Raw genomic sequence first — 23,278 nt, 5'->3', positions numbered from 1 at the left:
TTACAAAATATAGCAAAGAAAATCGTATAGAGTACGGTCTTGAGAGCTGTGGGGAACAAAAAGGAGACAAGGCTAAATGTCTGGACTAGTAAGGGAGTTGCCAGGGCTGTGCCCACCAGAGCCACGTCTCCAACAGGGCAGGACGAGGGGCGGGTGGGGGTCACACCGGGGCTTTAGCAGGGAGGCAGCAGGGAATGAAGCATTCAGAGCTTATCTGGAGGCTTGTCCTGGAATAACTATAACCCAGGCCCATGGCGTCTTATACGAACCTCTTGGGTCCCAGTGGGTTTCAGAATTCAGGTCTTTTTAGATTTGAGAAACACAATATAGAGTTATAATGTTCTCTGTAACAGCCAGTGTGGTCTGCTTCAAACTAATTAATTAATAGATACAGTAAAACCATGGTTTGTACTAAATGGAACAAACACAGACTAGATATGCTCTCTTATCAGCTCAAGGTGGGCTTGCTGCCAGGAGTTCAGGCCAGGTAAGGGTTTGTTACAAAAGAACTATATAAAAACTGACAGTTCAAACTCGTCATTTTGGAATTGCACATAAAGCGTTGTCAACTTTAGATGACATTTATTGATCAATAATTATGTGCTAGGCAAATGCTTTACACATAATAAATAACTCAAGTAATTCTATTTATCTTTCTCCTTCCTTTTCAAACGGGGGAATAACAGAACACCAGAATCAACACAGCCGAAAAGGTCACACAGCTACAAGGTCACATAGCCAGAAAGTCATGGAGCAAATTTTGAGTGGAGGCAGTTTTTGATATATTGCACTTCTCATAATACATGCCGACCATTATCTGCAGCTTGCACGCAGGGTATGAATGAAGGAGAGGCTGGGAGTGAGGCCAAAGAGACAGAGAGGATGCAGAAAATCTTTCAGGGCGAAGAAAGGGGCACAGTGGAAGTGAAAGGTCTAGTTGTCGTGTTCAGGGAGATTTTTCAAGTCTTGTGGACAACCAGCCCTTTTCCAGCTGTTCTCATCTGCTTTGTGCAATGAAAGTGCTTCCTGGAAGATACATCCTCAGATCAAATGAGCAAGAAGCACTATTGCGTGGCTAATTCTTATACTCTGAAACGAATTTCACTCGTGGTTCTTCTGTCTCAATTCTCCAGCCCAGAGGAAACGACCGGACTTTCCTCCATGGGACTGAAGTATCCCTGGGACCAAGGAGGGACTTTGAAGACCTGAGATGCCCGTGGGAAGCTGGAGTGCAAGAATGGCTTCCTCCTGTTGTTTTTCTGAACTTGAAAAGACATCTCAGGCTACCGGGAGTGGCAAGCCTGCTTCATACCCCACATTGACCGTGAAGGGGTCCGGAAGCCATCAGCACCTGCCCCTGGGAAGCTGTGCGCTGGCTTCCTCCATGGCTCAGAGACGCAGGATGTCAGACTCCTTAGATGCCACTGTGGTAACACGAGGACAAGGGACCGAGAGAGAGCGCGGTGTCCCCAGCACACGCAGCCGCCGCCGCCGGGAAGACTGAACCAAGCCCCGCCCTTCTCTGGCCACCATGTCCTCAGCTTTAGAATGAGGAACCTCAATAAGGTAATGATCACTTGGTCATAATCTATATATTGTATTATTGTATAATGTATATGTTGTCATAATTGTATATAATTACATTACATAAGTTATAACTTATTGTATGTCATGAAATTTATTGTATATAAGTGTGTTACAGTGTAATTGTGTACATATTGCCCCATATGTATATTGTATATACAGAAGATTTGGAAAACCACGGTCTCATTGTCAGAGGCAAGAGGCTATTCGCTCAGGCGCTGAGACTATGCACTTGTTGAGTAGCTACTTCTAGGCAACGCCAGGGGTCACAAAAACTGAGAAAACACAGGGTTTCTCTGCTCACGGACATCTCAGCCTAGTGGGGGACACATAGGATTGAACAGATAATAACAGCACAGCGTCCTGGTGGGTTCTGTGCAGGAGGAGGAGGTACCTAACTTTTTTTGCAATAACAGGAAAACTTACTCAAAACCCGGTATGGATTTTAGTCACCACCGTCTTCCTTCGGAGAGCAGCACAGTTCCTTTGAGTGGAAAATTCTAGAAGATCTTTCTCATTCATCCTGTAGCAAAGATGGGTTAATAAAGGATAAAGAGGCATAGCTCTGGGCAGGTGTTCTGTGCTCTCAGACCCCCATCTGGAGGGGCACGTGCTGCCAGCCTGGGGGGCCGGGCAGGGGGAGCTGTGTGTTCCCGGAGTCACGTGAGGGGCCCTGGCATTCTGCGTCACAATGACTGCTGCACGACCTAGCGGGAAATGGGCAGAGAGATAGTGAAAGGCTTCAAGGCCAATATTTTAAATATTTTTAAAAGCTCATCTACTTCAAAGAGTTTAATGAAATCTACTACACATACGAATGAATACAAATGAAGTCATCTTGGGGGGGATCACAGAGAAGGAGCAAGCATAAAAATTGTGGGGGGGTGTTGGGGAGGGATGGAGATGGTTCAACAGCAGTAGGAGTTGAAAACTGAGTGAAATCAAGAACTCAAGGAAATCGGCTGTTCTCAGCCAGAAGGGTGGCCAGTGCCTCTGTGTCACTGGCATCCCTCAGAGAGTGGGATGGAGACTTGCAGGGACTTAATTTAAATCCCCTAAAGAGCAGGCAGCCCTGGCTGGTGTAGGCTCACAGTATTTACAGGAAAGGGGACAGAAAGTCATCGGGAGGCACAGGACACCCCCGGGGCGGACTCTGCCTAAGGCCTATGTTCCTCCTTGTCTTGGGAGAATCGAGAAGAGCAGGCGGCTGTGCTCATAGAAAAAGGGACTCTAAGGGAAAATTCTTTCCCATGAAGTGCCAGGCGTCAGACACCAGCGTTTACCCAGGATCCCCACTGGAGTGGGAAACCTTGTTGTGAAGCTGTGGGGAGCTCACCTCTAAGACCCCTCAGGGGTATTCCTCTCCTCCCCGGCCAGGTGACGGAAATGTGGGCCAACCGGGGGTTGGGATTTGGGAGCAGGACCTGCCGAAGTTAGCTCCATATTCCATAGCTGACTTAATGTTTATTATAGGTTGCTTGGTATTAAATTTTCTTTCAATCTGTACTCTAGGACTCACCTTTGTTTTCCTAATAAGGCAAGAGATCAGATGTTAAGTCCTTTGTTGAAACAGGATGTTGCAAAGGGAACTTAGAAGGCTTGGTGTTGAAGTCACCTTATGCAAAGGTCCTACGTTGGGGCTGAGGTCCCTGAACTTCCCTCCGTCACATCTGTCTCCCAAGTGACTGGTCCAGGAGGGCAGCAGTGGGTCTGTATTGCTTTCCAGCTACAGCACCAGCTCAGCGGTGGCAGTGACATAATCACACACTTTTGTTTAATATTGATATAGAAGTAAGGTGTGCATTCACCTGACCAGGATCAGAAACCCTCGCACAAGTCATCGTAGTCACAGAATCACTGGGAGGACGGCCTCCTCGTGAGATCTGATTCTCTCCTGTAAGAGGAAGGTGCACCGAGGCAGGCCAAGGGCATTCCTTACTTCGCTGACTTCCTAGCAGGTTGGAAAGGAGTGGGGTTGGGTGGCTGGGAACCCCTGACACCAGGAACCTGAGCAGAGCTCACCAGCCCTGCTGGGATAGGAAACAAGTGGCCTTACCAGCCATGTGGTGTAGTTTTTCAAACTGTGAATCAAGTTGAGTGGCATATACTAAACTGCAGTGGCTCTGGTTTGCCATGACAGTTCAGCAGTTCCTTATTAATTCCTTGGGCCTTATTCTTCTCCAGATATAGGTTGCCTATGAAAGGACGCATCATGACCGAGACTCAGTGCCTGTGCGCCTAGCTGGGGGAGGACCTTACTAATTAATGGACACCTGAAAATTAATAGTGTTAACAATGTGGGGTGAATCTTGCTAGTTTTATCTTAAACAACTTAAAAATCATAGATATTGATTTTAGTTCAGTTCTGAGAAACATGTTTTCCCCCCAGCTCTTCTGAATGTGCATTTACAAAATTAACAAACAGAAAAGGTTGGATCACTGCCGGCTTGGGAGTGTCCGCTGCCCATCCGCGCATCAGCGTGCCCTGCTGTGTGAGCCCCAGGAGTCTCTCTCCGCCTTCTCCTCTGAAGAGGAGGGTCACACAGCAGCACAGCACAGAATAAGGCCACATGGAAGGGCGTTTGAAATTTTAAAAAGTGTTTTGACAGATCAGGTAATGCTTTTGAAGTGAACTTGAGAAACATGAATTTTTTATGGTTAACCGAATGCAGCATGGCCTGACTACCAATGACAAACATATTTGTAGAAAAACCTCTAGGCAAATAGAAGAGGCACAAAAAATAAAATGTGAAGATATTTATAATCAGATCAAAACACTAAGTTACCCTCAGTGTCACTGGACCATGATGAGAATATATGGGAAATGAGGATTTGCCTGGATAATACTGTAAATAATCTAATAGGCCCCCAAATTATTATCAGTTATAGTATACAGCCTACATTGATCAAGTGGGCAAAATACTGCCAAGCGAACCACTTTATTATTTGCTGCTCTGTATATGTAAGAGCTCTGCATATAAAGTGAAGTGAATAATTAAATGTTGATTAAAAACTTAGAAACTATAATTGATGTGGACACCTGTTATTTCTAAAGGAAACCAGTCAGTTCCCTTGCTTCTCTGACTTCCGTTCTCCTGTCTCTGCCGGTGTTTCTTGGAGATTAGTGGCTAAAAAGAATGATGCACGAAGTCTCTTTTTCAATAATCTGTCTTTTCTGTTTCCAGACTCAGCCCCCACAGTGACCCGTCTCCTCAGTAGATTCCCACCTATTTACTATTATCAGTGGAGACTTGTGTTCTCCAGTGGGTAGAGAGAATACAGAAGTGTGATTGAGATTTTGATCCAGTTGAGAACTATCTGAGACTTAAGGGAAAATAGCTGTTTTCAAAAGACCAAAAAGGAAAACAAACAAAAAACCCAAAATGCCATCTTCTACTTTTATAACCCTCGTACCTCATCTGCAGCTTTTTAAAATGCTTTTTCCAGTCAGACAGATTCTCTTTGAAAGCAAATGTTATTTCAATTAACGTTGCATTCTTATTGACTATCAGAGGTCTTGCCCCAGACTACAAGCCCAGTAAATGTTAAGGGAAGGGATTGGTTGGGGGGATGGGTGGATACACGGATGGAAGAATAAATAGATGAGCGGATGGGTAGATTGATGTATGGGAGCTGTCTTCAAAAGTATTAAATGAGCCTGACTTTCCACAGAGCAGGGGGAAGCTGGTTGAGTGTTTTCTTTAGCCTCAGAGGCCCTCAGCTAATCAGTCACATTCCTTTTTCTTTTCTTGTCCTGACATTAACAAACACGACCTAGCAACATTGTAGTAAAAGGAAATACACATCCAGTTATCCATTGCTCCATAACAAACCACCTCAAAGCTTAGTGGCTTACACAACAATTTATTGTTATTTCTTCTAGATCCCTGAGTTGGTGGGGCTCAACTTTGGGATCTCGCCTGCAGCTGCTGTCAGAGAGACGGTGGCTGGGGTCTGAGTCATCTGAAGGCTTGGCTCAGCCGGGATGTCCACCGTGGTGCACGCACACAGCTGGCAGTGGACTGGAGGGCACCCATGGGGATTCTCGGTGAGGGGTAAGTGCCGCACTGCACAGCATCTGGGTCCTGAAAGGATGCAGGACGCAGACACACCAGACGGGTTAAGGGCATCTGCCCGGAGCTACATTCGGGGTCACCAGTTTCAAGGCAGTGAGAACATGGACTCCATACCTCGCCGATGCTACCCCTGCTGCAGCGGGCATGGCTCGTATTTTCCGTTCACATACAAGTAGCCTTATAAATCTGTAAACTGTTGTTCACCGTTGATTCCCCAGCTCCTAACAGAGTGGCAGGTACATAATAGATCAGTGCTAAATGATTCATTGAGCTAAAAGATATTATGGGAAAATAACAGGTAGTGGAAATAATAAAACATGGGATACCCTGATTTTTTCATGTCTCTGATTTCCATTCTCCTGCATCATCCATTGGTATTCCTTAGAGAATTGGTAAACGGGCATGATGAAGGAAAGGTAAAAAACCCTGTCTTCCTGGAACTTACAGTCCAATACTGAAGACCGAAAATAAAATTCACAGACAAATATGGAATTTGGAATCATTGTAAATGAAATACTGGGGGAAGGAGAGTGCCTTATGTCAGAGATGGCATGGCCAGAGGGCACCTCTCTGGGAAGCAGATCTTTGAGTTGAGTGGTGAAGTGGGAAGGGCTAGCCAGGCAAAGAAACACGCAGGCACACTCTGACCCCCAAGGTAGGGTTGGCGGCTAAGACAGTACCAATGGTGCCAAGAAATGAAAGAAGCCGGTGTGGCTGGAAACAAGTTTATCAAGATATCGGTAACCAGAGAGGTGGTCAGATCTTGGTCAGATCACACTGTGCTTAGTAGGATGATGAGAAATACAATTTTTATTCTAAATGCAATTGGAAGTCAATTGTGGGTAAAACTGCAGTATTTCCAGAATTTCGACCCTGGCCTTAGTGCATCTCCATATCAGTAGGTGTTTCCAAGGGGGGAAGAGATGTAGTCCATCTCTGTATCAACAGGTAATTACCAGGGGGACCAGGGCTTATCTGGACTGGAGAGGTTGTGGGGAGTCCCTTTTAGCAGATGGGTCAGGAGAGACCAGACCGACTGAGAAGAAGTGGACAACTGTTTCTAAGCAATAAATGGGTTTCTCCCATTTTATTTCTCCCTTTGACTGATTGCAGTTTCAAAGGTAATTTGCCCCACGCTGGGAACAGATTCCCCACCCTCTCCCCAGAGTCACATCAATTAACAAAATCTTTTGAGCAGGAGAGTGGTACGATATGATTCACACTTTTAAAATCCACTCAAGCTGCTTCATGGAGAATGGTTTGGAAGAGGCCAGGAAGGGAGTAATGGGAAGAGTCACAGCATTTTTGTGCTTGCCTAGGGGAGAGATGAAGGTGAGTTGGGTAGAGGGAGTGACCATGGAAAGAAGAGAACCCAGATCTATTCGACAGGATATTAGACAGAACTTGAGAGTGAAGTAGCCCTGGATAAGATGATTTCTATGCTTCGGACTGGTGCACCAAGATACATTAAGTGCCTTTTACTAAAGTGGGAAATATTGATGGAGGAATGCATAGGGTAAAATCAACAGTTCCATACTAAATATGATATATTAATATGGTAGCCAAGAATAGATGTCAATAGAAGAAGAGTAGAAAAGTGGTTGCCAGAGGCTGGGTGGTGGGGGAAATGGGGAGAAGTTGGTAAAGGGTACAAACTTTCATCTATAAGATATAAGGTCTGAGGATCTAATATATAACATGGTGACTACAGTTGATATAACTTTGTATCAGGATTATTGAAATTTGCTAAGACAGTAGAACTTAATGTTCTCACCCCCCCCAAAAAAAGGTAAACAGATAAAAGTAGATGTTGAGTATTTAGTTTTACAGAATACTCAACCTCTGAAAGTATTGTCAGATACTTCCTGACACCTGTGAAGAGGCGACATGAGAAATCCACAGTAAATTAATTTTTGAATCTCATTTAAGTGGGTGGGTAAAATGTCCTAGGGAAGGATTCCACACGGAAAGAGAAGAGGGTTTAGGACTCAGTCTTGAGGCACAGACTATTTAGAGGCCGGGACAAGGAGGAGAAGCCAAAACAAACCAACCAACACAAGTGAGAAGGAGTTTCAGAAACAGAGCGATCAGAAAAGCGCGGAGTCCTTGACACCGAGGAAGCGGGAGATGCCGAGGGGAAGATGCTGCTGTCTGGTCCCGAGGTGCTGAGACAGAGCTCGTGGAGGGCGCAGCCCGACAAGTCCGTGAGGTGTGGGTGGAACGGACATGTCTTCGGCAAGCGGATTCAGTGGTGGTTGGGAAAAAAGAGAATCCCACTTGGAATGGACCAATGGGGCATAAGGGAGGGAGGAAACGAAGACCTGAATGTAAACATCCTTCTTGTTTTTGCTATCTTCTTTTTTCTGCTGAAAATTCTAGGTGCATACACAAATCCAATTTCCCTTCTTTCACATCAAAGTCACCCAAATCTTGGTTGCTCCATACTTAGCAATATGTCTTGGAAAATTTCCACATCAGTTTCTTTGTTCTTTTTATAGCGACATTGTACAGCATTACATTGTATGGCTGTCCAATACTTTATTTAGCCATTCAAGTTATACTTTATCTTATTATGCATGATGCTGTGATTATACATAATTGGAATCTCTATATTAAAAGGCACTGCCCTCTTCAAGATTTGTCCTAATTTGCATGTCTAATAGCAATGTATAAGGGTGAGTCTTTCCTCACAATTAGTCAACTCTGCATTATCAAACTTTTGCAATTTTTTCCAATCTGGTACACTAAAAATGATATCCAGCATAGTTTTAAAAAATATGTATTTTAAAAATAAGCAAGATTCATATAACATAAAATTAAATACTTTAAAGCATACAATCCAGTGAAATTAGTATGCCATGTAATCAGCACTTCTATCAAATTTGAAACATTTTTTACCCCTAAAGAAAGCCTTGCTCCCATTAAGCAGACACTCATTCTCCCCTACCACCACTCTGCTGTCTGCCTCTGTGGTTTTACCTCTTCTGAATATTTCCTATAAATGGAATCATAACAAATGTCTGCATCTGGCTTCTGACAGTTGGTATGTTTGTGAGGCTCGTTCCCACTGTAGCACACACAGCACTTCATCCCTTTCTATGGCTGTTCAATATTCCATGTTTTGTGTATACTACAATTTGTTTACTAATTGGTCTGTGATGGACAGTTGGAGTTTTTCCCATCTTTTGGTTTTCATGAATAGTGCTGCTATGAATATTCATGTACAAGTATTTGCTTGACTATCTCTTTTCAATCAAATATCTGTTTTCAATATACTTAAGAGTAGAAATTCTAAGTCACATGGTGTAATTCAGTATTTGACTTTTTGAGGAAATGCCAAACTGTTGTCTACAATGACTGCACCATTCTGCACGCCCACCTGCGTATCAGGGTCAGACGTTCCCTGCATCCTTGATTTCCGGTTTCTCGTTGTTGTTGTCGTAGACATCCTGGTGTGTGTGATACAGCATCTCACTGTGGTTTCTTGATCTCTTTGACTGATGACCATGTTCATTTTGTGACTGTTTATCAAGCTGCCAATTAAGATGTGTGTGCTTTCCTGCATGCATTTTTTCCAATAAAATGTTTACAGAATTTATAAATGTTTGTTGAAGAATAAATGGATATATATTACTGAAAGGGTGTTATTAAATTGGCCCCCTTAACAAAATAAAATTCTGTGATCTACTTGTCCAAGTCAGCCAGCTTGGACGGCTGCAGTGATCATTTCTGCTTCTCACAGGACACTGTACTTCCAGTCCTACATCTGTTTGATCTTTATACTCCATTGTATGACCTGTAACAACAGGGACTCACTTTTTCATCCACTATATTGTCACATGCTTCTACCCCAAACATACCATGCAAACTTATCTGGTCATTTACCGAACCTTACAGGGTTCATCTCACATTTAATTAAGAATGCGCATTGTCAAATGTAGAAATGTGAGCGCTGTTGAAAAAATGACCATGGACCCTGTAACAACTGCAGTCCCCTGCTTGAAAACTTAAAAAATGTGATTTTAAATGCAAATGTTCTTAATTAACATGGTCACATAACACAAATAAGACTAACTCAAATGCAGAATGGAAATTATCTGGCCATCCAAAGTCAGAAGATGCTTATGTAACAGACACAGGAAATCACTAGTATGTGGTCTTTCGTAGCCTCTTCTCTTCCTCGCCTTTGGATGACCCACCACCTGGACGTTTCCCCTTCTCTTCTTGGTTCTTGTACACGTCATAAAGCTTATCAATCACACTAAAGGAGGCTTTGGTTAGATTGGGGGTGTGAGCAAGAGGTGTTAAAAGGAGGAAGGAGATATTTGGTTATCTGAGAAAAAAATAAAAAATAGGAGAGAAAGACAAGGGGGTGGAAAGAGGACCGAGGGAGATCCCCTTGTGCGGGCAGCGGCCTGGGGAGGGCTGGCGGGGGGAGCTCAGCGCCAGGGGCTGGGCTGTGAGGATGCGCAGGGCCAGAGGAATGGGGAGGAGAACTTCCACAGAGCGTTATTTGGATTATAAGTTGGATTGGTTCGATGACCTTTAGACATGTCATTAAAAATGAAATATATTTAGCTTCTTTAGGTTGCTCTTTATGTCATGGTAGATATAACGTCCAGCGGAAAGAGGGTTATGAAATAGTCCAGCTTATTTTCAGGTTCTGTTTACAGTTTTTTAGGGGATTATGGAAATGAAAACTTAATATTAAAAAAAATACCATATAACCTAAAAATCATGAAAATAGGTTGTGAATCCCAGTTTGAGAAATGCAGGGACTTGCACAAAATTAACAGCCATGACACCAAGCTCGGTTAGGCCTTCTTTGTGAAAACTAAGAATCACTGAAGGAAAAGTCAGTTTTCCCATAAAACATTCCTTTATTTTATTTCAGTTTTTTGCTGTCTAACTAGCACCCTCATGTCTTTGCAAGCTCTACATGAGAAAGGGAAGGAGGAGAAGGCCCCCCTGAGTGAAGCCGGCCACGGGGGACATAAGGGCGCTGGGCTCAAAGCCCACATGGAAGTGCAGCTGTGAGGAAGGCCTTCAGAAATGAGGTCAGTTCATGATTTCTCTCCCTCCCTTTATTAATACTGTATGTTTTTCTTTCTTGCATTTCTTCTGTATCCCATTATTATATATATGAAAAAACTACAAAACAAAAACTTCTAAAAATCACAAGTGGTCCTCATTATGGTTCGTCTTCTATTGTCACCTCAGTTCTGTCTGGTTTTTTTGTTTGCGTGTGGGAGGCATGCGTAGCATTTCCATTAAAATGAGCAAACCACAAATAAGCCATGAAACAAAACGAGCCAATCGTGGAGCAGCCCCCACCTAACGGGCAAACATCTCTCTCAACGTGAAGTCATTTCTCCATAACTTCCTTGTCCTTCCAATTCAGCTATGGAAATACTCACTCTTATTTACTTCTAATGAGGAAAAAGAACAAAGAAAGATAGACCTTGCCAATTGAAGTGCGTGTAGAGCACAATGAATCTCACACGGCCACCGTGTCTGCTCTCTTTTCCTTCTCACCCAATGTCTCCTGACAAAAGGAATGGTATTCAAAATTATTTTTCTAATTTGTGAAAGCATGTTTATCACTAAGACCGCTGGACATGTGACTAATTTTGATCCATAAGAAACACCCTGTCTTGTGCCAAACCGTATCGTCTGCAGTATTTGATGGGCCGTCGTCCCAAGCGCAGGAGTCGTGCGCGCTCAGCCCCAACGGAGAAGCCGCCCCTCTTGCCATCCAAGCTCACACCTGCTCTCACCCGAACGGGCAGCTTCACGGCCCCGCCCAGCGTGAGCTCTGGGCTCCGAAGCCCGTCCATCCCCTTCGCTCCCTTCCTGCGCTCATCTGTAGTCCACTTGGCAATGAAAGGGAGATGTGGAATTTTAATGCGTTGACTCGACTCTTTGCAGAAAAGTTTGTGAACAAGCAAAGTTTAATGCTGCTATACAAGTAATGAAAATGAGATTGTCCTATCACAGAATTTTGTTGCAGCTGGCAAATAAACGGGTCTTGTGAGGTCTCAGGATTGTGAGTGAGGCTGGTGGAGGAAGCCCTGAGGTTGGAGGCAGGACTGGAACGGGCATCTTGGGAGAGATGAAAGAGATTAGTCCTGGGAAGAGAGTAGGGAACAGTCTCAGGAAGGGCTGGAATGGAAGCACTGCGGTAGAGGAAATGCGGCCTTCCTGGGGACTGGCAGCCCACCTCACTGATTCGGGGGGGCGGGTCTGAGGGTGCTTGGGGGGCAGCCTTCGGGCATCAAAAGGAAAGCGGGGCTTCTGCACACAGGGGTTTTGATGCGCAAAGTGATTTGCTAAGAATATGACTTTAAAACATTCTACATATTTTCCCACCCCTTAATTAACTGAACTAATAAAGGAACAATTCTAGGTAGTTCAAAATAGCAAAATATTTGTTTTCCTTGGGAATGTGCTCTGTATTGAAATTCGAATAAAATTGTGTTTGATGGGATGTTGTACGGCTTAGACTGCGGAAGAGCTGTGGGGCTTTCTCTGGGCTCATTTTCCTCTGAAGGATGAAGAATACCTCCTGGACCCCAAGCCCCTGGTGCAGACCCCTGATAGAGTTCTTCCTATCCTTAAAATTTCTGGGGTAGATGTATTTTCTGGAGGTCATATAAATTAAGCATACTCTAAGAAGACTATATGTAGCAAGTTAAATCCAAAAATTATTCTTTTGATGGCATTAATGAAAATACATTGGGTCAATAGGTTAAAAAGAAACTTTTAAAAAAAACTCACTTTGCAATTTTGGCAGAAAAGTGGTACCTAAATTCACTGGAGTATCATTTAACATTATTGACTTTGGATAATAGTTTTATGACATGTCCTTACTTGTTTCATAAGTGAGTTAGTTCTTTGGACACCTTTCTACTTAAAACTGTAACCTTAAAATAGACCTACAATGCTAACAGCACGCTGGGCGCTTCAGAGCTGTGTAATTACTGGTATCAGCCCCCAGAAGGTGCAATGGCCTTGAGCCAAATCTAACTTAAAAATTTTTAATGAATTAAGACTAAAATAAATACATTTCCCTGATGAAGTTATTGGATCATTAACTGGATACTAATAGGAGCCTAATCTTCAAGGTGTTTTTAAATTGCTGTCCATTCAATAGCATTTGGGTTTTATCCTATACAAAGTTTTTCCTGCAAAATTAATACAGTTCAGATAATTCAGATTTTAGTTTCAAAGACATTTCATATCTTGGTCTTCTTTTCAAGGCATTAGAGTTCATTGTGCTGTATGCTGATAGTGAGGTTTTCCTTTTAAAATGTAATCAGAATGAGATGTTAATATAGACTCAGTAAAATTAATCACCATCCAAATGCACTGAGAATCTATCTTCATAACATGTTCTGTCAGTTGCTAGGCACAGCAAGTTAGACAGGATCTTCCTCTTGGGAATCTGCAATCCAAGTCTGGCTGTGCTATGAAGATGCTGGGGAGAGAAACTGGGTAAAAAAAAAAGAAATAGCATTAATCAGGTGACTTGACAAGGTACATTTCTCAAAATTACTAATAACATAGAACTTTTGATAAACAGTAATTTATAGTCTGGCACTTCCAATATTCTTGTCTTTCAAAAACTCATCTGTCCCCTAAAATCTGTGGTTCGGGTTCATACGTGAAGCTACCAGGGCAGAACAGAGATTCACGATGACCATGGGACTGTGGCTGGACCCGCCACAGAAAGAGAAGCTGGGATTCCAGGGAAGAAAGTGGATTGGCCTGATGCGTCGCAGTGACTAAACTGGGATTAGGAATGCAAATCTGCTCTTTAAATCCACAGAGGAGGAAAATTTAAATTCAACATTCCTCCTCTCTCTGTTCACTCTTGAGTGTCATTTGTTTGAAATCATTCACTAAAGTAAAAATAAAAACCTCCATGAACTGAAGGTAAGAAGTGGGAAGTTGGTCCAGCAGCCTGATCAATACCTGCCGGCCTCTGTGCCGGGGGTCAGGATTTATCTGATGAAAGAGGGTCTAGTATATTTTCTTTGTCCTCTGTGAAAATCAGTCCTCAGAATAAAACAGCAGAAGCAAGTATTTATGTATTTTGCATTTTTTAAAATTGAACTACACATATGTCCATAGCAGTTGACCTGCTATGTCCTGCAAGGTTGACCAGGACAAACCCAGGTTCATACAAAACCAAATAAATATACAAGTGGGGGACACTCTGGTGGGGCACACGATGTTCAGGCAACTGAACGGTGACGGTCACAGGGATCTACTGGATCTCCTTCGCTGTGCCCTGTCATCTTTGTGGAGCTCAGATTTAATTCTAAAGGAAAGAAGATGTAGCTAAGCTGGAAGGGCTGCAGATGTGACATAGCTGATTTACTCACTCGGGCTTGGAGAAAAAGCAAAAGTCTTTACATGGCTTTTTCTTTTTTTCCCAGAACAAAAATATTCCCTTTAAAATGTTCCAAAGACCAGACTTTTAAAAAATGTGCTCAGTGTCCTTATTAAATAAAGGCATTTTTGGAATAGGAAATGGAGATAGTGGCATGTTTAATATTTTAAAATACTTAGCAAATGGTTCATCCCTTCAGGAACAAAATCAGGTTAATACTTACTTGCATTTCTGCACCTTAACAAGGAAGCCCTTGTGGATTCCTTTATTAATCATAGATAACAAATATGAAAAAAAAGACACAGAGGAAAATAGGCAGAAAAGCAATGGAGTTCATGAGGTATACTTCCTAAAATTATTGCAGGGCAAGTCAGTCTTGGGAAAGGAAAAATGTTTAGTCAGCCAAAAATGACAAAAAGGAAATTCTTAAAAACAAAATTCTGAGCAAATGAAATGCTGGTTTTCTCCATAATGGGAATAACTTTGCCGAAGAGCAGACCTACCAAGAAAAATAGTTCAAATCACTATTCTCCATCTGGATCCCCCCACATGAAGTAAAACACACTTTTCCATAAAAAGGAAAAGAATTTTCTTTCTTTTTCAATGTTATTGGGAATGCTACTCCTCTAAATATATCAGAGAAAATGACAAAATAGAAATAAATCCTTGATTCAAGGAATTTCTCCTGAAAGGAAAACACAGAAACTAAGGATTGTTCATAGATAAATAGATTAGTGGAATGAAAATGATTATAATTGGTTAACATGAGAGATGGGATCGAATCTAAAGGTTGGAACCCCCAAAAGGTTCTGAGATTTTGTCTCTGAAACGAACTGGTGCCTTAGAAGAAGTCAGTGAGATCTGTCCCGTGTGGAGAGACCCAGACACCAAAAGCATAGTTGGATTTTTAGGGATCTTGATTCAAACCAAATATGAAAGAGTTTTTTTAAAAACCTAGAGAACTAGATTATGTGCTTGATGGCAGGAATATAAAGAAATTATTGCTAATTTTATTGTGTATAAAATGACATTGAATTTATGCACAAAATTTTCCTCACTCTTGGAGGTATATGCTGATGTCCGAGGAGGTAAAATGACATGATGACTGGGATTTGCTTTAAAATGATGTTAACAATGAAAAAATAATAAAAGATAATAAAGGGTGAATGAAGCAATTTTTGCAAAATCTTGAAAATTTTCAATTCAAGGAATATGGGGTATTAATTAGATTTTTCTATGTATTTTAAATCTGTCTAAAGCTTTTAATAATAGAAATGTTAATAATTTTACAATAATAAAAGTAATTAGAAATTTTAGGAAACATAGTGAATTATAAACAAAACAAATTCAGCCATGAGTCTACCTACCATCAGAAATAATTTATCTTAGTACTTTGGGATATTTACTTTCTACATGCTATTGATAGAACTTTTATATGATTAATTACTATTTCTATTTCTTTTTTCAGTTATATAAAGATGTCTTGATCCTTCCATTTTCCTTTTGTGTTTTTTTAGTTTAAAAAAATAGGTTTATAAAAGTTCACTTAATATTAAGACTAATCACATTGTCATATTGAAGAATATATATTTTTATTTCATTATTTATATTTAGCATTTTAAATGTGTGCATATGGAGTCAAAAGTCTATTCTTTTTTGTTAAGCTTATAAATATTCTTTTTTTAATTGAAAAGAATCAAGAACTCTTATTGAATTTTGTTATTCACGTTGTGGATGTCTATTCCACATCAGATAAACTGTGGTCTCAACAGTGAGCTTTGTCTAAAACTGCCCCGGGCACCAAGCTGTTGGGGGTGGGCTGCACCTTCTTGCTGAGGACTCAGTGGCCACAGGCTGCTCAGGTTCTGGCAGCTTTGAGTAGGAATATGCCTGTGCTTTCCCTCACATAGAGAGGAAAGTATTTATTGTTACCCAGAGTTGGCAAAGTGCAGGTGCCTTCTGACACACGCAGAAGAATGATGTTGGTTATAAAGTTCCTGCTTCCCATCAAATTGAAAAATTGAATAGAATAGCATAAATCACTCATCATATCTGTCTATCACTAGACTGTAATTTCCTTGAGGGTAAAGACAGTGTCTTTTATTTCTGACAGGCACACGATGGTAGACAGTCAAACCTATGCTTGAAGAATAGAGAAATTGTTTTCTTAAAATTCAGTGATACAGCAACCGAGAATGCCCAGATCCATCTAGATACAGACTTAAGATTTCATAAGAACTGAGGAAAATTCAAAACAGCAAAACCTTATTATCAACTATATTTCAGAAGAGGTGATAGATGCTCTAATGATGTCTTCATAACATCTTACATCCTTTCTGTTTTTGTGGCTCCAATTCCTGCCTTCCATCAAGACCCAAGTCATATGATCCTGTCCCGGTGTGTGTGCTCTCTCTCAGTTAACCGTCACTGGGCTGCATCTATACACATTAAGCTCTTTTTTATTTTCCCTTCAAAACTTAAGCTTCTTGATTTCATAATTCTAATTTTATTTATTTACATTTATTTTTGTTTTGCTTCAATTTCTTGGAGTGTAACACAAATTACATACATATGTACCGAATAAGCACATGAATAAATGCATGAGGCTCATACCATACACCACTACTAATCAAAGAAGGCATTGGGTGATGCAACTCTGTGTTCCTTTTAAAAGGCAATACAACACTTACTGGCACAGAGCATTATTAAACTCTTTTGAGAGAATGGTATTGGACAGGCAGTGGGATTCTTCCTGCCCCAGAGCTGTTGCTAAGACCCAGTGCTGGAGGCCAAAGGAACTCTGTGCCTCAGTCTGCACGTTCTGAGACCCCTGGGGTTCGGCCCGCCGCCTCCGTGCAGGGAGGAGTGAGCTCTAGGAATCCGCTCCCCCAGGGGTGATGCTGAAAGTGCTCACGGACCAGTCACAGCCCCGACTGATTCACCTGGTGCCAGCGACAAACCCGAGTAGCCATAAAAGCGAATACGGTCTCCTGCATAGACGTCCGGAGGGGACAGCAGAGCAAAGGCTACTGCTGAGGAAGGCGGTTCCCGCCCATCGGAGTGAAAGGAGCGCGAGGGAATCACTTACGGAGACAGGATGGAGACAGCTTTCAAGAAAGAAGCACCAGCCAGAGGAGGAGGAGGGGGGAATGCACGAGGCCCCCCATGTCTTCCTCACTCCATTCCAAGGTGGTTTGATCCCAACTTCAAGGAGGGACACAGCACTCTCGATTAGACGAGAGATACTGTTTAAACGAGAAAGCACCAACTGAGCAACTGAAATGAGTCCATTTAAATGCTGAACGAGATGGAAAAATCATGAACTCTGAGATACGGTGAGAGGAGACGCTAGTGAGCTACTCTGCAAGGCCAGGGTGGCACGTCTAAAGGTGATGAATGGAAAATAATGCACACTTTTCTTTTTCTAGCCACAGACAATATTCCCCATAATCAAGAGAAATCATTGGAAATGGAAGCAAATGTGATTTGACCTACTATATAGAGAAAAATCCTATGGTTTATGAGAAAATAGTGTTTTACATTATCTAAGTGTATTTTATTTACTAATCTTTCCTCTACCTCAGTTAAACAGCCCATTTCATTGCACCTTGAGAATTGCCGAAATGTACTTACTCATTTAAGAGTGTAACTAAAAAGATAGACCAGGGACCGGCGTTTGCCTTGGGCTCTGGGGCTCTGGGGTGCTTTTGTGTGTGTGCAGTGCCAGGCTTTAGAGTGGAAACCCTATGGCTTTATCTCTGGTGTTTGTATCAATCTCTTCCTCCAGGAAAGAGGGCTCTATTCCCGACACTGACGGCCAAGGTCGGAGGGCATACAGTCCTCTTCACAGGCCGCCACCTCCATCCCACTCATAAACACTTACACGCGTGTATTTCAAAGAAGTTTCAGGCATCTGCTTAGTTTAGGCGTGCCGTGGTGAGATTCCAGTTGTATCTGTGAAGGAACTCAGGTATAAAAGCTTCGCGGTGGACAAGCACCCCGGTCTGTAATCTGTAAATGCTTATATACCTTCCCTGATCACTCTCCTGGATGTCTGCACACAGGCATTTTCTGACCTGAACGATTCTGTCAGGACTGCTTCTCTCCGCCCCCCAGCACCCTCCATTGCTTTTGAATTTTCACCTTCCTTTCACGTCCCCAGATCCCCTGCTTCTCAGGGTTACTGCCCTCCAGCCAGAAGTCGGCATTATCCACACCTCTTATTTGTAGTCCACAAGTTTTACAACTTGCAGCCCCCGGTCTGGCTGTCAGCAAGAATTACTCTCTCCTCCACCTGCTGGACCCCTGGCAGGAGGAGTTCATGTGAACTTTGAATGCCAGGAAAGGAGGCAGAGAGAAAGGTTGTAATTCTGCACTGTGCACTCCATTTTCTATTCTTTTTCTTTTTTCCAATCTTTGGTTACCTGAATGTCTAGATAGATCAGATACATCTCACACAGAGCTGATTAGTCTTCTGTCAGTAGTAGCCCCTACATTTAAGACTTTCCTTTCATATAAGATTCATAACCCCTACCAGTAATTGATCTTACTATGTTCAAAGTAATTGATCTTATTATGTTATGCTCTTCCTGACCTAGAATTCTCAGTCTTTTTTATTAACTCCTATGAGAATGCAGTGTGCCCAAATCCTGATTCTCTTTTCTGTTTCTGCCTACTATGGAGCGAAAGGGCATGCATCCCCTTCTCTTCTTAAGTAATCAGCTGGAAGTGCATTTAAATCATGCAATTTTTTTTCCAAGTTCTTACCTGACTGCAGCCTGTCCTGGAGGTCAGGCTGCAGGAAACGACAGGATGCCTGCCCCTCCTCCCCCCAGCCCCTGGTACCAGCAGCTGCAGCCGTGGTACATGGAGCCGTGTAGTCAGCTCAGAGCATGGCCTCCTGTATGATTCTTTTGTTGATCCCAGTCACTTTTATATAAAGGTGCTAGTGCTTGAAGAATAAAAATCCATTCCTTTTTGGCTATGGCATGTCTTACTCTGCTCTTTTTTGTGCTCCTATATCATCCCTCCTAAAAATAGACAATGTATTGAGATTTGTCTGGTTGAGAATTTTTTTTGTGAGCAAAATGGCCCAACTTTTTTCCTTCCAGATTCTCATGGAAATTTCCAGCAAAATATAAATAAACAGAAAATATATAGTAATTATAGGAAATACCAAAAAGAGGTAAGGATATTCATCTCTATATGGTGAAATCACAGTAAGTTTATTTCCTGTATATTTTATTGGGCAAGTTTTCTACTCTCATAATCTGGAAGAAATGGAATCTTAAAGCCAAAACATGAATTTAAAAATCATTATAAAGTGGAAAACATGATTGTGATCAATTTGATAGACAATATACACAGATCCTCAATAAATGAAAATATTGGGACAAATCAATAAAAAAAGTAGTTCCCTTATACAGAAAATGTGCAAAAAATGAAGACTTAAAAACGAACAAGTATGAATGGGGACATTTTCAAAATAAGTTACAATAAAAATATTAATTAAAACAAAATGGTATGTTTTTCTTTTTAAAAATGATAACAAATATCTTAACAATTAATACCCAGTGTTGCGAAGTTGCCTTGAATTGTCATACTCAAGAGAAGCATAAATGGATCGCAGTTGCTAGGAGGGAAACTTGTCAAAGTACCAAGGGCTTTAGAAATATTCATGAACTTTGCTCTAAGGATTCTCAGTGCTTATTCTAAAGAGATCATTTGAAAAGCATATAAAAATGAACCTTGATGTATTATTTGCATTTATTATTAAAATGTAACTACTTTCTTGGCCATTAACATATGAATGATTACATAAAGTGTAATAACCATTTGAAGGAACTTGATATAGTCCATAAAAATCATGGTTTTTAAAGAATATATGATGATAAGAAAATATCTGCAATATGATAAAAAGTAAAAAATGTAAATGCAAAAATAAACATCCCCTTATCTGATATGATTCTTTTTTAGTGGTATTATACACAGAAGCAGAAAAAAAAGACTGAAATGCTTAATGTGGTTTCGTATGAGTGTTAGTATTGAATTATGGATAATTCTTTTATACACGGTTGAGTAAATACAAAGGGTTGGGCTATCTAATCAGATGCACATAAAACCGGAGATTTTACCCAATATCAGTCTTCACTAATAATGTCAAGGAGTCAGGCAATCGTGCGGCGTGGACAAAGCAGGGAGAATCCGCGGCCGTCGGCCCAGCACCCAGGTCCCGGCCTGTGATCTGCGGCATGACGCGCAGAGGCCTCCGTGGGACGCACGCGGCCGTCACTCACACGGACCGGAACTGTTCTCGTCACCAAAAGTCTGCGCTTTATACGCCAATATTAACCAAACTTACATGGTATTTTCCAGATCCTAGTACTAATCTATGTACTGGAGACGAGGAAACTGGCGCTTGTGATTAATGATTCATTGTTTCTCGCACGGTCACAAAGCTGAAACATGCTGGACCTGGAAATCGGTCTGATCCCTGATTGACACGCCCGGTCACTGTGGTCGCTGTGCATTTTATTTATCTTAAAAAATTCCACGGCAGACTTCTGGTTCTGGGAAGATGGAGGTCGGTTCCTCCAGCCAAGTACAGCTGAACACCGTGGATGCAAAACAAGGGCAACAGTGCGGAGATAGAGAAGCGGATGGGCGGCGTGGGCTCCCTGGACCCGGAGAGCAGAATGACGGTCAGCTCCCTGGGTTGTGGTTGCCTCGTACATCCCGGACGAAGGGCTGGAAAAAGTCAGAGGGCGCAGACAACGTAACAAGGCCGAGCGCGAGCTTGCTCCGTGCGGCTGCGGACCAGGCCTTGCAGACAGTGACCGCGCTCCGGCAGCCGGTGCCCCGGGAAAGCGGCGGCCTCGCGGGGGAGCCCCGGAGCGAAGGCCGAGAGCAGGGCCCTGCCAGCCGTCTCTCCTCGGAGTCGCTGGGGGCCCTGTGGGCACCCGCGCTGCCCCCACCAGCCCGCCTACCCCAGGCTTTGCCCCGGAGGCCAGGCCGAGGGGCAGGACTCCCGCCACCTCTCAGCGGTCCGGGGCCACCTTCCCTCCGCCCAGGGGCGCGCCACCCACTCCGGCTGGGAGGCACCGGGGTGTGGGGGGCACCGTGGGACCCGGGGCAGGGAGTGGCGCGCCCAGGGCCTGAGGAGCCCGGCCGGGCGCGGACAGGAGCCCGGGGTCTCTCGCCTGCCGCCCCCGCAGCAGCCCCGTCGGGAAGACCTGGCTGCAGCCCCGGACAGGGGGTGGGATTGGGGTGGGGGCGCTGCTGGAGCCTCATCATGGCCACAGGCTGGAGGCCGGGTCACCTCCTTGCACGGTGACAGACCGCCGCTCTGGTGGAGTCTGTCAATCATCCGGGAAGAAGCTACGCAGCTACTCAAGGGCGGTTTTGGATCTGACGCAACATCTTGTAACTGAGAAACCGGGCTGCTTGTTGAATTTTCCAATCGAAAATACACTTTTCATACCAAAAAAAAAAATGTGAGATGTATGGCTTCGACTGGTAGTGATGAGGCTACATTTCTAAAAAATGTGACCTACTTTTATTTACCAGCCAGAGAGCTATTATTTCATACTTATCAAGCTTCTATTATAAATTAGGTTATAACATCTGGTCCTTTAGGTTTCTAATTGCTTAAATAGCAACTGTAAGTGTACAGCACAGATTTTTCTCAATTAAATGTATTAGAAAGTAGATTTTAAGACTTTTGCTGTTTTGTATTTTTCTAGGTTTTTTTCTTCATAGGTTGGAATTTTCTTACACTATAATAAACAAATTCCCCATTTCCAAGATTTTTAGAGAGTTTCATAATTTTACCCGTGGGGACCAAAATTAATTTGCTTGTCCAGAACCAAAAATATGAGACTGAAGAGAAGGCAGTTTTTTTTTAAACACATCGATTATTTCAAGTTGAGTTTTGAGCCTTCCCCTGACAGACATTGAAGCCGGGTCCAGCAAGGGCAGGAATAATGTGGGCCGCGTTTGAAATATGTTACATAAAGAATCATACAGAATTATTCTGAATAGGAAACAATCCCCCATGCATCAGTCCATGAAATAGCTGCTTTAAACAAAACATTGTCAGTGCAGCTACACTGTGAAGAACCATTTTAAGTTTTTACATCTGTCTTAAAGCATATCTAATTTGATCTTCTGTATAAAATTATATGAAACACTTATCTCTTTCATTTCTCACTGCTTAAAACTGTGCCTTTGTATACTATTTCTACCAAATGTTTTATTCAGCATGCTGAAGCTCACCTTTGATATCTACTATAAGCACTAGTCAGATGGTATGATTTTAGCAAATCTAAAAAAATTGCTCTCACTCTAGCCTCAAAACTGTGATTTCAAAGTTTTTATTGCCTTCTGATTGCAGTCATATTTCTCATTTTGTAAAATAAATCTCTAATTCCTTTAGGCAGGCCATTTAGGGTAATTTATCAATCATTCAAGCCAAAGAGAAGTGAAAAGTCACAAGAAATGGAGTAGACTTAGGAATCAAAGGCAGCTATGATGAAAATTTATTCAGAGGGTGGGAAGCTACAAGATTTTAATTTCTTGAATTACAGTTAGATTTGAAAGCCTTGCTATAATCAAGAGAAAATGAAAGCAAAATGGAATCCTGGCATTACGGGGGTAGCTGGAATCACTCACGGTACTGACAGAACAGAAGTTCCTTAGTGTTAACTGACAATCTACAGGAAATTCCTTTCAGTGGAAATGCTCGTTGGGAAGAATAGACTTTTTCAACAGAATATTTCTAGTCTAAATCAAGTAGTACTTCAGGAAAAGAATTGCTAATAAGCAGTTGCTCCTCACTCATGGAAAATAACTTTCATTTACTTATTTTTGTGCATGTGTGTCTCTATGCACGTGAGAGAGAGACTGGGAAACACTGGGTCTCATCTGTGACCGTGTCCTGCTGTGTGACTTGTGTGGGTTGGCCTATGAAGTCCAGGTGGCATCAGCACCCATGCCCTCTGCACACACTGTTAAGAAATTCAGTGTCTACTGGGCACTGCAGTCACATGTGACCACAATAAAAAATTAGCCATGTGATTGAGCCATACATGCATAATAGTGAACAAGCTTTCTGCAGGCCTCTGCGGTGTCTTATTTTCTTACATCACTTAAGACTTGACTATTCAGTCACTTCATTTACATAATATAAATCAATTTGCTTTTACCCAAGGAAACAAAAATACTG

At 42.4% G+C, this 23,278-nt stretch overlaps 1 long non-coding RNA gene across 1 annotated transcript; it reads left to right on the top strand.

The window, feature by feature from the left end:
- Positions 1-1,147: 1,147 nt before the first annotated feature.
- On the top strand, positions 1,148-11,785 carry LOC140846687 (uncharacterized). The gene is made up of 3 exons (XR_012126060.1): positions 1,148-1,566; positions 5,468-5,639; positions 10,594-11,785. It is a non-coding gene; the product is annotated as an uncharacterized lncRNA (long non-coding RNA).
- The last annotated feature ends 11,493 nt before the right edge of the window (positions 11,786-23,278 follow it).

The sequence above is a fragment of the Manis javanica genome, chromosome 16 (genome assembly GCF_040802235.1).
Source record: "Manis javanica isolate MJ-LG chromosome 16, MJ_LKY, whole genome shotgun sequence".
Classification (NCBI taxonomy): domain Eukaryota; kingdom Metazoa; phylum Chordata; class Mammalia; order Pholidota; family Manidae; genus Manis; species Manis javanica.
The sequence above is the reverse complement of the archived record's forward strand: the minus strand, read 5'-3'. Positions and strand labels throughout refer to the sequence as shown.